General features: G+C 55.1%; 1 protein-coding gene across 8 annotated transcripts in view; it reads right to left on the bottom strand.

The window, feature by feature from the left end:
- TTLL4 (tubulin tyrosine ligase like 4) overlaps positions 1-13,242 on the bottom strand; it is a 45,186-nt gene extending 31,944 nt beyond the window's left edge. For 5 of the 8 annotated variants that reach the window (XM_073304905.2, XM_073304904.2, XM_073304903.2 and 2 more), the window contains exon 1: positions 13,146-13,242. The gene's annotated coding sequence lies outside the window, so the exon portion shown is untranslated. Of the gene's footprint in view, positions 1-489; positions 650-3,709; positions 3,729-11,399; positions 11,767-13,145 lie in introns of those variants that run through there. The other 3 variants (XM_073304900.2, XM_073304901.2, XM_073304899.2) reach the window with 3 other exon arrangements.
- Positions 13,243-14,279: the final 1,037 nt, after the last annotated feature.

Raw genomic sequence — 14,279 nt, forward strand, 5'->3', positions numbered from 1 at the left:
TGCAAGGCTGGTTACAAAATATTAATACACTCTTCGAATTCAGGTGATGGGAGCGGGGGCGAACCTCAGGAAACTAGTTGGGAAATGCAGGGGTCACCCTCAGCATGGTATGAGCAACACACACCCAACCCCACTGTTAGGAAAGAGATCACGGGGTGAGAGACCGCAGCTGTCAGACTGATTATACCGTCCCCCCCCTCAGAAGCGTGCATACAACTTGCAGTGTTACCCCCAAAATAGCAAAGTGAGTTTGCCACCCATCCTTTTGATGAGAACCGCGATTTTAGAACAAATGCTGTTGCTGAAATCAAAACTAAACACAGATCACAGACTGAGGATTGACTGCTCCCCTCACAAGTCAGCACCACGGGGTCTCCACACAGCCATATGCATGCAGACAGGCCGATTCAGTGTGTTACCCCGGTAAGCGGCACACTACTCAAGGACTGGCTGTTGGAGCTCACTCAGACGAGAGCCACACAAACTCACCCAGAGTACAGTGTTTCCCAGGACAGAGGTGAAGATACAGGGCAGTAGGAAGCAGGCAAGAGATTCTCTGTTCTTAGTTCTGAACTCTCAGAGATGGAAGCTCTCTCTAGACTGGACACAAAGTCAAAGAACAGCTGGTCTCTCACACAAAAGTGGATGCAGCAGAGAACAGCTCAGAGTGGCCTTTAAAAGAGCTCTGTCCACACAAAAGCCTTTACTTTCTTAGCCAAGTACAGGAGAGAAATCCCTTTTCACTGCTGCTTTGCAGTTTCGCAAGCAGCTACAAAAGAACAGATCCAATTGCCAAAAAATACAGCCACAGTTCAATGAGTCAGCAGATGAGACATCACACCAAGCCTGGTGGACAATACGGCCAAACCCCTTCGAACAATGTCAGGTTTACAGCATTCAACAGTTGCAGCATTCCTGACTCATGCGCGCAGGTCTTGAGATCGCAGTGCTTCTCTTAAAGACCCAGCTCCCGGAGTCATGATTATGTGACAATCTCAACTCTCAAGTTTCTCACCCTCCTGGTTGCAGAGAAAAGCCTGAACGTGTCACCTGAGTGTGCTCCAAAGGCTCAGGCCTGGGCTACATTAGAAAATAAGGTCTGTTTACCAACGGTCGATGGACCGTTGACCTAGCGCTATCTACATGGGGACTTGGGTCAGCTTAACCATGCTGCTCGGGGGGGACTGGTCACCGCTCGGGGCGGCGGGTTACCCCTGCCGACGGGAGAACCCCTCCCACCGGTGGAGGCAGTGTCTATGCTGAAGCCCTACAGCAGCAGAGCGTTGGCAGCGTGGACAAGCCCCCCAAAACCAGAAGGCTAAATAAGATCCCAGTACATAGTCTTGCAACATTTCATGATTTTTAAGCCAATCTCACCATTTTGGGGGGGGGGGGGGCTGTCTCCACTTGTAACCATTTCTATTCTACCTGGCCATTCCTTTGTGAGGGCACGTTTATTGGCAGCCATACCAAAAGGAGATTCCGCTAAGATAAACACAGCGGCGTCTACATTAAACGCAGACGCAAAACCCAAACCCTACCAAACCAACGCGCTCCCCTGTGCACACTGGAGAGAGGGGGAACACATGGGACAGATGTTCGTCACATGGTTTAACGCATGACTGGAAAGCACCCAGATACTGTGGTGATGTGGATGAAAGAAGAACCCGGACAGAACAGAATTAGCAGGTTGAATTAATTCCCAAACGTTCGTTTACCTTTCGCCACTCGGGAGCCTTGGCTCTTTTTAACTGTACTACACTGTTAGCAGGAACTCACGGACAAGGAGACTACAATCCCTGGGAAGGGGGCAGGCAGAAAGCGTATTAAGTTTAGCACAAGTTCCCTTTGGAGCAGCAGGAGCAGAATTTGCCCTGTAAAGAGCCCTCAAAGCTCAGAATATTGGAAATGAGCTGGGACCCAGATACAGCACGACTTGGTGGAGTCGGATTCTGGGGCACTGTCAAAATAAACAGGTGATGCAACGGGCATGGCTGCTCTCTGCCTTAGAAAGGAGCCATGTGCAAACTCAAGGCCACCAGGTCCAGTTGAGGAGACAGCTCTCCAGAGATGAGTGGACTCAGTCGGACAAGCAGAGCGCCTAGCAGGGATCATCTGCAGACCTGAACTTTGACAGGAGTTAATGGATTTCATAGTCCTAGTCTGAGTCCCGCTCAGGACAGCGGCAACCGAACTAGGTGAGATGTGGTCTCCCTAGAGGCTTTGTTCACGTCAGCGGCAGGCTCTGCAGAGAGATACGGACCAGTACAGGCCACAGGGACTGAACAGAAGCGATCTCTCTGGGTCAGGCCCAAGACAGAGGCTGCGCCCTGCTGCCTTTAGCTGTGGATGTCAAGCTGGCACCCTTCCCCAGCACTACTCACTAAGGGGGTGTCTACATAGCAGCTGGGCGCATGGTTCTCAGCAGGGATACATGGAGGCACTGAAAGTAGCAGCGTAGCCAGGGCAGCAGCCCGGGCTAGTCACCTGAGTACAACCCTCCCCCGGCCCATACTCAAGTCGTAGCTTGAGCTGCCATTGCCACGTCCAGCACAGTGCCTTGAGCAAAGCTAATGTGTCCATCTGTCTGTGCTATGATGCAAGCTCCTGGCTGCAGGGTAACCATACCCAAGGAAAGCACCCAGAGAATCCACCTGTGGCTCATTGTCTGGACTATACTTAGTTCCCAGGTCCCAGCTCTGTGCGCTGGCGAGAAAAGGAAGCTTGCTTCCCTCACGTCCTGAAGTGCTGGGTGCGAGCGCTGCTCAGGGCAGGACTTCAGTGCATTGTTCTTTATGAGCACCATGTGCATGGCTGCGAAGAGCTACCAGTGAGAGCCTGTGAAATATCTGCAGGTCCCCACAGACGAACAAGGTACATGGGCCTATGTACTGCCTGTCCTCCCATCCTGCTCACTAGTGTTCACAGCATCACAACAAACACTGCTACACAAACCTTGGCACCCACAGGGTTCACTGGAGCACCAGCACTAGGAAAAGGCAAAGTGGATAGCACAGACCCGCCCTCCTACAAACTGTGGCTCGCAGCCCTTACGGTTCTATACTGATCCGTCAATAATGCAAACAAGGAGACCAGTGGAGATTTGCTCCCGGCAGAGAGAATCAAGCCTGTTGCACAGAATGAAGTCGCGCAGTATTGTGTCACCTAGTCTGCACCCAAAACACGTGCCTCCCTGTTGTGACAGTCACATCGATTAGCACAAGACCAAGAGTGAAGCCAAGACACCATGAGCCGCTGGGATTGAGTTACTCCTGGTAAACAGATTACTTAATATTTGCTTCCAGCTCTCCTTCCCCAGGCACACGCAGACTGCAGAGACACTCGAATTCTGAAGCTATTCCAGGGGACAAATCAGACTAATCTGAGAAGAAACAGTGTAAAAAGGAGCAAGGAAAGAAACCCGCCACCCAGGATATGCCTGACTCAGGGTACGTTTACACTTAAACCTCTCCAGTGGCACGGCTGCAGCACTTTAGTGTAGACGCTACCCCGATGAGAGGCCTTCCCCCGTAGGTGCAGGTAATCCACCTACCCGAGAGGCAGTCGCTCAGTTGATGAAAGCATTCTTCCATGTCTCTCTCTCCACCAGAAGTCGGTCCAATAAAAGATATCCCCCCCCCCCCGCCTTGTCTCTCTAATACTCCCCACAAACAGTTATACGACATAGTGTTAGCAGTATAAATTATACCATTAGAGTTCTCGCAGTCAGCTTCCCCGTGTGGACAAACTCACAGAGAAGGCGCATGGTCAGAGATGGGAAGGAAGGAAAAGCGAACCCTGCAGAGATAACAGAGTGAGTTAACTCCGAGAACAGGAAATAAAGAATTCATGGGGCCACTGGCAAAGCACAGGACAGACAGGGACCAACTCTCAGAGGAGAATTCTTCAGTAGCTGGAGATTTTAGGTACTTGCTTCCTCATTCAAAGCTACACCGTTCTCGAGCCAGCTAACCTCAAAGCACTCACTAAAGGTGTTACAAAGCAAGCTAGACTGGACAAAGCTTTGCACCACCGCTGGGAACAACCCCTGCCTGGCCCCAGGGAACAGGCTGGCTGATCTGAGAACTTTCCATTCTTAACAGCTAGAATTGCACGGCTGTGCTCAGTCATTGCCACGGAACAAACAGAAGTGCGAGGGGAAATGCCATCGCCTCCAAAGGGAGAGGTCTCACCTGACGGCACCCCAGGTGCAAGGCATAACACAGGTCTTGCTGACTGACACCAGGGGAGGTAAGAACTGGGGAGCAGCATCACAAGAGCAGTGTCTGCCAACAAAGGCAAGCAATGGGTTTGAAAGCAAACTGAAAACCAGACTATCAACAATCCATGTCCTTGGCTCTTCCTGCAGGAGAAGTAGCAGCTGCCAGGAACAGGCCAGCCCTGCTCTGGAGATTCTCCCCCTCAGCCCCTTTCTTGTGGTTAGCATTCACGCCACATCTGAAACAGAGCCAGGTATTGCTACCGCCACGTCCCCTAAAATCTCTAGGGCAGCCTCATCTTCCATTGCTCTGTTCCATGAGCTGTCATGACCATCAGCCCTGCCAAGCCACCAACGCCAGGTGGGGGAGCTGGGTTCCACCCTGGCTCACAAATCAGCTGCAGAACGATTAACTGGGGGGTGGAATCATTATTGCTGAACAGACCAGCTTGCCTCTCAGCTCCCAGGTAAGCGGGCAGGGCTGAGAGTCAGAAACAAACACTCGTGAACTGAGCAAATTGGAACTGGATTCATGGTAAGACACATACAGGGCCCCTGAAGACCATTTTTAGAGAGCTACCGAGTAGAACTGCTCTTTGGTATAGTTACTGGATTTACATAACACCTTCAATGTTGATCTAAGACCTAGTGAATTCAGCAGGAGTTTTGCCATTGCTTTATAAGCACCATGCAGTGCATGGCTGGGGACAGCGAGCTGTCTCCAGCGATTCTCCCCACCTCTGCCTCTCCAGCCTTAAGACACGGAAACACAGAGGAGGGAGGTTTTCCCTGTTTGTGCTGCCAGGATAGTGTTTTAGGAACTTCTCTCCCCTTTCCCACCCACAGGGAAGTGGGTCTGTATAGCAACAGCACTTCCTTTCCGCCAAAGTTTGGGAACCCCAGTGTTAGTCCATTTCACTTTCCGGCTCTCCTCGGCTGCTGCAAAGGGCATTTGCATAAGTCTTCCTGCAGGATTTTAAAAGGATCACAGAATAACTGGTAACGGTCCAAGCTTCAATAGTACTTAGCACTCACGCAGCGCTTCCCCTCCAGAGATCTCCAAGCACTTTGCAGAGCTGGATTTTAACTAAATCACATGGGGCCAAATTGACTTGATGGTGTCATTTTAAGCAAGTTGCGCCCTCAGACTAATCGGAGGGAGATGAGAGAGCACCCCACGGGACAGGGAGTGACAGGCTTTTAACAACCTTACTACAAAGGTTTCAGAATAGCAGCCTTGTTAGTCTGTATTCGCAAAAAGAAAAGGAGGACTTGTGGCACCTTAGAGACTAACCAATTTATTTGAGCATAAGCTTTCGTGAGCTACAGCTCACTTCTTAGGATGCATTCCTTACTACAAAGGTAACAAGGCCAGCCATCAACAGGAAGGCAGCAGCAGACACTGTCCATGCTGGAACCAGTCACTGCAGTTCACCAATCTGGCTTTGCTGTCTGCTTAGTGCTGAATAAGAGGGGAAGCTGGGGAAGCTATTTGCCTGCTCCATAAACTATTATGGCGTCAGGCTTGATCTGACACCCAGGGCAGGACGTCAGAGGTGCTAAGCTCGGGAAAAAAGACTTGGAATTTGCCTTTGTGCTTCTTTAAGGTGTATAAAGACAGCCTGACCGTCCCCCCACACCACCGCCACCCAGACCCGTGCCCGCTCTGTTTATTGAACATAGGTCTTGACTTAAGCGAACCATAATTAACTGAGGGGAGGGGTTGTCATTCCCACTGCTGTGAACTCTTCTGGCTTTGTTCACACCTATTTCAACCTCTGAGGGAGAAAAGCTCTTTTGCGCTAAGATTCAGCAGCTCAAACCCTTCAGTCAAGGGCTGAGAAAGTGTCTCAGGCACATTTCTGGTTCGGACTCACCCAGCAGCCCCTCCACTAAAAACAAGAGAAGACGAGACTTGACTTTCCTGACATGTCTAAGATAAAAATCTAACTTTTTAACAATCTTTTCCTGCAACAGGACGTGTAAAGAAGGTCTGAAAGACGGGGACATGATTCAGTTTCCCCCTCCTCGCAGATCACCTTTATTGTCCAGCTAAGTTTCAGAGCAACAGCCGTGTTAGTCTGTATTCGCAAAAAGAAAAGGAGGACTTGTGGCACCTTAGAGACTAACCAATTTATCTGAGCATGAGCTTTCGTGAGCTGCATCCGATGAAGTGAGCTGTAGCTCACGAAAGCTCATGCTCAAATAAATTGGTTAGTCTCTAAGGTGCCACAAGTCCTCCTGTTCTTTTTGTCCAGCTAAGGACGTTCAAACACAAACATACATTTAAGTTAAATAAGAAAAGGGGGAGGTTAACACCTCTTTCTGGTTGAATGGCTCCACATAGTTTTGACAAAAAAAGCCACTGAATGTTTGATGGCACCCTGAGGGATAGGCCGAGCTGTGTGGGTGTGGGGGGGGGGTGGATTGCAGAAGAGCTCTTGATAAACATACATCGTTTACTCTTGGGTAGGTTTGCACAATTAGTGCATAAAGTGGCCAATGTGACTTGTCAGGATTTCAGTACATCTGATAGCGTGCAACAAAACCTTATACAGACCTGTAATTCCAATTGGGGTAGGGGCCAAGTTCCGTGATGGGGCTACACCTGTCCAGCGTGTATGTGCAGGAGAGGTGGCTGAAGGTCCATAAACAAGGGCTTCGGACAGTGGTCACCCACCCGTCTCGCGATCTCCAGCGGTGCAGCTGCTACGACTAGCTCCCCGCCTGCCGCAGCCCCACACCACTCCCTGAAGTGGCCAGCGTGGCCCCGGGGTGGGGGACAGAGTTCTCCGCACGCTGCTCAGGCTTGCAAGCACCGCCCCCGCAGCTCCCATTGGCCGGGAATGAGGAACTGTGGCCAGTGGGAGCTTTGGAGGGCGGGGGGAAGGGGGTGCCTGCAGAGAGGGGCAGTGTCCAGAGCCACATGCCCCCAGCCCCCACTCCCAGGGGCTGCAGAGGCACATTGTCCCCTTCCGGGAGTGACGTGGGGCCAGGGCAGGCAGGGAGCCTGCTTTAGCCTCGCTGCGCCGCCAACTGGGACCTGCCTGTGGTAAGTGCCTCCCGGCAGGCGGCCACATCCCCACCCCCGGCCCTGAGCCCACTCCCACAGCCTGCACCCCAAACCTCCTCCTGCACCCTGAACCCCTGCCCCAGCCCCGAGCCCCCTCCCAGAGCCAGCACCCCAAACCCCCTCCTGCACGACAAGCCCCTGCCCCAGGCCTGAGCCCTCTCACAGAGCCTGCACCCCAAACCCCTGCCCCAGCCCTGAGCCCCCTCCCAGAGCCAGCACCCCAAACCCCCTCCTGCACCCCAACACTCTGCCCCAGCCCGGAGCCCCCTCCTGGACCCAAACACCCTCCCAGAGCTTACAAGCAGTTCTCCAGCACCAAGCCCTTAACGCAACTGTCCCTGTAGCAGTGACTGCTCTGGCCCTACTTTTGACCTCTGCTGCCCAAGGATTAAAGTGCCTGGAAGCCCACCTCCCATTTAACAGCCCCAGCACATCTGGGAAATGCCTCTTTCCCTGCCACCTCCACAAGCCTGGCTCCAGCTCTCCCTGCTGCTGCTGCTTGGGCCAGGAAGAGCCTAGATCTCGGGAGGAGGGGAACTGGCACAGGAACAAGGCGATGGAGACCCGGGGGTACAGCAAAGACGAAGGCCAACGCCCGGCAAAGGAAAGGCTTGGCAGCAGACAAAGGAGCACAACCTGAAGTCTGTAGGTTCTCCCAAGACTTGCCCATTATGACCAGCTTGACGCTGTCCTGCACTGAGAAGCTGCCATCACCATCCTGGAAAGCAGCTGAAAAACACTCTCAAACCGGCACTCCCCACGCTGTGTGCTGGGAATCAGGAGCGAAGCAGCAATGACTGTGAGCCGGTCCATACAGCCCAAGGTGGGGAAAAGCCCAACACAGTAGCCGTTATCTCCCGCTGCTCCCTCTCGGTCTGCTTTACCCTCACCTCGGCCAGGATAGCCTCGCGACTAGACACATGGGCAGAAAGCACGCTGGGGCATCACACAGAGCGACCACATCACAGAGGGAGGCAATCAGCCCCGCCCCCTCCCACAAGGCCTTGGAGCACCTGCCCTACAAGCATGGCACCTAGTTCCAGGCACCACGTTTCACCAAAGATATTGTCAAACCGGAAGGAGTCCAGGGAACAGCCACAAAAATAATTAGCAAAAAGAAAAGGAGTACTAGTGGCATTTTAGAGACTAACCAACTTATCTGAGCTGAAGTGAAGAAACAGATTGACAGAGCCAGAAGAGTACCCAGAAATCACCTACTACAGGACAGGCCCAACAAAGAAAATAACAGAACGCTGCTAGCCATCACCTTCAGCCCCCAACTAAAACCTCTCCAACGCATCATCAAGGATCTACAACCTATCCTGAAGGACGACCCATCACTCTCAGAGATCTTGGGAGACAGGCCAGTCCTTGCCTACAGACAGCCCCCCAACCTGAAGCGAATACTCACCAGCAACCACACACCACACAACAGAACCACTAACCCAGGAACCTATCCTTGCAACAAAGCCCGTTGCCAACTGTGTCCACATATCTATTCAGGGGATACCATCATAGGGCCAAATCACATCAGCCACACTATCAGAGGCTCGTTCACCTGCACATCCATCAATGTGATATATGCCATCATGTGCCAGCAACGCCCCTCTGCTATGTACGTTGGTCAAACTGGACAGTCTCTATGTAAAAGAATAAATGGACACAAATCAGACGTCAAGAATTATAACATTCATAAACCAGTTGGAGAACACTTCAATCTCTCCAGTCACTCGATTTCAGACCTAAAGGTCACAATATTAGAACAAAAAGACTTCAAAAACAGACTCCAACGAGAGACTGCTGAATTGGAATTAATTTGCAAACCGGATACAATTAACGTAGGCTTGAATAAAGACTGGGAGTGGATGTGTCATTACACAAAGTAAAACTATTTCCCCTTGTTTATTCCCTCCCCCACCTCCTCGGAGGTTCCTGTCAACTGCTGGAAATAGCCCACCTTGATTATCACTACAAAAGGTTTTCTCTTCCCCCCCCCCGCCCCCACCCCACTCTCCTGCTTGTAATAGCTCCTCTTAACTGATCACTCTCCTTACAGTGTGTATGATAACACCCATTTTTTCATGTTCTGTGTGTATATAAATCTCCCCACTGTATTTTCCACGGCATGCATCCGATGAAGTGAGCTGTAGCTCACGAAAGCTTATGCTCAAATAAATTGGTGAGTCTCTAAGGTGCCACAAGTCCTCCTTTTCTTTTTGCGAATACAGACTAACACGGCTGCTACTCTGAAAAGAATAATTAGGGGGCTGCGGGGACCGACTTGTGAGGAACAAAATCTGCTTATCTCGGCTAAGCAACAACCGGGAGACAGAAGAGTCTTGCTAATACCTGCAGGGTACAAAGAACAGGAGGACTTGTGGCACCTTAGAGACGAACACATTTATTTGAGCTTAAGCTTTCGTGAGCTACAGCTCACTTCATCGGATAAATTGGTTAGTCTCTAAGGTGCCACAAGTCCTCCTTTTCTTTTTGCGAATACAGACTAACACGGCTGCTACTCTGAAACCTGCAGGGTATAAACACTAAGGAGGGGAGGAATTATTTAACAGAACTGTCACCTGACAATGGTAAGGAAGGGGACAAACAGAGGGCTGCTTCTCAGGCATAACCAGGATCATTTGACAGTTACCTTCCCTACCTGCTGAATCTTGTCCAACTCAGACTGTAAGCTCCCTGGGGCAGGGACTGTCTGTATATGTTTCTGCTGCCCCTAGCAGACTAGGGCCCTGATCAGGATCCATAGGGGCCACGCAATACAAATAATTCAATCCAGTACACAGGGGTGTAACTGGGCCAAGTCAGATTAAAGGGAAAGGAAAGACGCCGAGAAGGTGCTGTAGCGTGTGGGGACCAATCTCCCAATCAGTTCGTGTAACATTTGAAACTCGATTAGCTACAACTCTAGTGAGGGTACAATAAGGAACAAACTTTCCCATGCTGGATGATCTAACAGGGCTTCCCCACCTCTGGCTACCCGGACTCACAGCCAGGCTTGAGGAAGAGTTCAGCAAAGATTTCTAGCCTATTCCGAGTGTCCCGTTTGGGTACAGCTCCCCTGGCTGAGTCACCAGTTCCTTCATCTGACAGCAGAGCAGCAACCAAGGGCTCACATGAAGGCTGCTCAGCAGGGCTCCGTGACCTCAGGAGACTGACAAAAGACGCGGCCCCAGATGCTGCTTTCACATACTGCTGTGCAGCTCTCACTAAACCCTTGGTATCAGCAACCAGTGACTGGTGCTGCGTAAGATCTTGGCGTGGGTGATGGGCTATCAGAGGACCCAGTCAATCCCTCGGGTGGCTATGCTGGCATGCACCCTGCTGTACATTTCTAGATTTATAGATTTGGAGGCCAGAAGGGAACCCTGTGGTCAGCCAGTCTGCCCTGCAAAACACAGCCCACGGACCCACGCCCAGCACTTCATGCATCAGGCCAGTAACTCATTCTGTCCACTCTAGCTTAGATCCCCCAAGCAGGAGAACTCCTACGACTTCCCTCGGGCGGCTCTGCCAAAGCCTGATTCAGCTTCATGACCGATTTCTTCCCAGCTATTCAGCTTGAAGGTTCCCTGTTCATTTCATCCCCCCACCATATCACTCAGTGGGCTGGAAATGTAGCTGACACTACCATAGCCCCCTAGCGCACACACGGCCTGCCCCACCACCAGGGGTTTTTCCACCTCCCTGAATGACACAACTGTGGGGACAGAAGCCCTCTTCTGTCAACATCACAGCATCCACACTGCGGGTTTTCTCACACCCCTGACCAACATAGCTATGCCGACAACTCTGAAGTGCATACTATGAAGTGCATACTAAAGCTACGTCTACACTACAAAGAAAAGTCAGCCAATTTGCAGCCACCCCATTAATTCCTGCTGTAGCTGATGTCCATGCTTCCCTCAGTGTGCCGTCCTCACTAGGAGAGCTTCCACTGACTAGAAAAGGGCAGCAGGGGGGCTGAGAGCCAGGGATCTCAGCTTCTCACAGCTCCACACTGGGAGCCAGCTGACCCCGGGGCTTCTCGCCTCCCTGCTCCCAGCTGGTGGGGGGGGAGAAGGGGGCGGGCAGCCACCCAGGGCTTCTCACCTCCGGCAGGGAGATCCACACCCGTAGTCTGCTGGTCGGCTGCTGTGCTCCCAGCAGGGAGCCGGGACCCCGGGAAGCAGCCGAAGCCAGGAGCATGGGTGGCAGCCCAGCTTGGAGCGGAGACCGAGCAGCAGCCAGGCTTTGGAGCCAGGAATCAGTTTTCTTGGGTCAATTTCATGGGTCTCCAGGGGTGCAGTGAAATTGAGGAGACAGCCCCAGTAGTTAACACAGTGCGGCCCTGGTGGAGGTGGTTTTCTGATGTCGGCACAGCCGGAGGAACGCCGTGCGTACACCTCCGCCGGTCCGTCCACAAAAGCTGACTGTTGTCGTGTAGACACAGCCTACGGCAGGGCGGTGAACACGCGGCTCTTCACACAAAGCCAAGCTCGGCATTCGCAGGCTGCAGAGGCTGAGGCCCGTGACCCGAACCCCAGCCTCTACGTGGGAGGAAGGCAGACTCGGAGATACTGACACCCCAGGCTTTGGTAGAGGGGGTGGGTGGCATTTCCTCAGCAGCTATCCTGCAGTAACCGTTAAAGAACGGCTTGAAACGGTACTTTCAGCAAGTGCCCAGGGCGCGTCACACGCCCGGGGCCATGCTGCAGGGCATCGACACCAAGGGCACCACTCCGTGCCCCGGGACCCGGCGCCTGCTGCCAGCCCCGTGCACTGAGCTGTGCCCTGGGGACATCGCGAGCCGAGGGGACAACGCTCCCCCCACATTCGGGCACCCAGGTGCCTGTGGGGACAGGACGAGGGGAAGCTGGGTTTCTCGGGTGGGGGAAAGGAGACGGGTCCCCTCAGCGCAGGAGAGGTGGTGGGGAGCCCGCCCGGGGAGGAGGTGGGACCCTACGGGAGTCCCCTCAGCAGTGGGAAAGGAAAGGGGGAGGGATAAGGTGGGGCTCCTCTCCCTCAGGGACCCAGCCTGTTGGCCCCTGCGGGAAGGGGGAGCTGGACACGTGGGGGGGAACTTGGCCAGGGGGCAGGAACTGGACACATGGGGGGCCAGGACCCGGCTGGGGGCGGGGGGGGGAATTGGATGCTGGACCCGCGAGGGGAGACCGGGCAGGACCTGGACCGTGGCGGGGGGGAGGGAGCTGAACACATGTGGGGTGGAGGGGGGAATTTGTCCCGTGGGGGGGAGGGAAGCTGGATACGTCGGAGGTTGGGGGGGGACTTGACCCGTTGGGGGTGGAGCTGAACTCATGGGGGGGGAAGCTGGGCACGTGGGGGGTTGGGGGGGACTTGGCGTGGGGGGGGGGAGCTGGGCACGTGGGGGGTTGGGGGGGGACTTGGCCCGTGGGGGGGCGGGGAGCTGGGCACGTGGGGGGTCGCGGGGGACTTGGCGTGGGGGGGGGGGGAGCTGGGCACGTGGGGGGTTGGGGGGGACTTGGCGTGGGGGGGGAGCTGGGCACGTGGGGGGTTGGGGGGGGACTTGGCGTGGGGGGGGGGAGCTGGGCACGTGGGGGGTTGGGGGGGGACTTGGCCCGTGGGGGGGGGGAGCTGGGCACGTGGGGGGTTGGGGGGGGACTTGGCGTGGGGGGGGGGAGCTGGGCACGTGGGGGGTTGGGGGGGGACTTGGCCCGTGGGGGGGCGGGGAGCTGGGCACGTGGGGGGTCGCGGGGGACTTGGCCCGTTGGGGGTGGAGCTGAACTCATGGGGGGGGGAAGCTGGGCACGTGGGGGGGACTTGCCCCGGGGGGGGGGAGCCGGAGTCGCGGAAGGGGGGGGGCACCGTCGGACTCACCGGCGGGGCGGGCGGCCTGGGCCCCTCCCGGCTTCTTCCTGCGGCCCAGGATCCCCGCGCGCCGGGCGCCGAACCGCCCGCCGTTACCATAGAGATCCGGGGCGGGGCCGGAACACCACGTGTCCCCGACACCGAGACTACAGCTCCCGGCATGCCCCGCGCCCCATGGGACTCCGGCCCCCAGCATGCACTGCGCCCCATGGGACTACGACTCCCAGCATGCCCCGCGTCCCATGGAACTACGGCCCCCAGCATGCCCCGCGCCTCCGAGAACTACAGCCCCCAGCATGCCCCGCGTCCCATGGAACTACGGCCCCCAGCATGCCCCGCGCCTCCGAGAACTACAGCCCCCAGCATGCCCCGCGTCCCATGGAACTACGGCCCCCAGCATGCCCCGCGCCTCCGAGAACTACAGCCCCCAGCATGCCCCGCGTCTCATAGGACTACGGCCCCCAGCATGCCCCGTGCTAGCAAAGGGCAGGGCTCCCGGAATGGCCCGCGTGGCACAGAGGCCAGGGCAGGCAGTACTTGCTCAGGGCAGGGCTCCCAGCATGGCTCCTGCTGGAGCTGGGCTCGTGGCCAGCCGGGCTGATGGGCGACGGCTCCAGCTCTGGGGTCCGGCCCCCAGAGCCTGCCGAGCCAGGGTTCGCTCTAGGCCCCCAGCCAGGGTTTGAAGCTTGCCTGCCGGCACTGGCCCCCCCGGGTTCTCCTCCAGGATGTGCGTCCACACAGCCCTACGCCCACGCAGTAGTCCCAGGGTCAGGCCTCCCAGCCGACCCCCCTACCTCGCGGCTCAGGGTTCAAAGAGGAATGCCCACGGGGCCCCCCATTTCCCAGGGAGGAGGTCGATGGGTTATAGCCTGCCCCTGCAGTTGGTTCGATAGCCGCTAAGACAAAGCTGCAGCACAGAGCATCCCCACTCCCTCTTCAGTGCCCGCCTGCCTGGATGTGGCGGGAGCTCGAGGTGCTGGGGAACCTCTCCAGCTGTGCTACTGGATGGGCACTCGAAGCAGACAGTAAAGCCACCCCTGGGGTATCAGAGTAACAGCCGTGTTAGTCTGTATTCGCAAAAAGAACAGGAGGACTTGTGGCACCTTAGAGACGAACCCATTTATTTGAGCATGAGCTTTCGTG

Source organism: Lepidochelys kempii, chromosome 11 (genome assembly GCF_965140285.1).
Source record: "Lepidochelys kempii isolate rLepKem1 chromosome 11, rLepKem1.hap1, whole genome shotgun sequence".
In the NCBI taxonomy this organism is placed as follows: Eukaryota; Metazoa; Chordata; order Testudines; family Cheloniidae; genus Lepidochelys; species Lepidochelys kempii.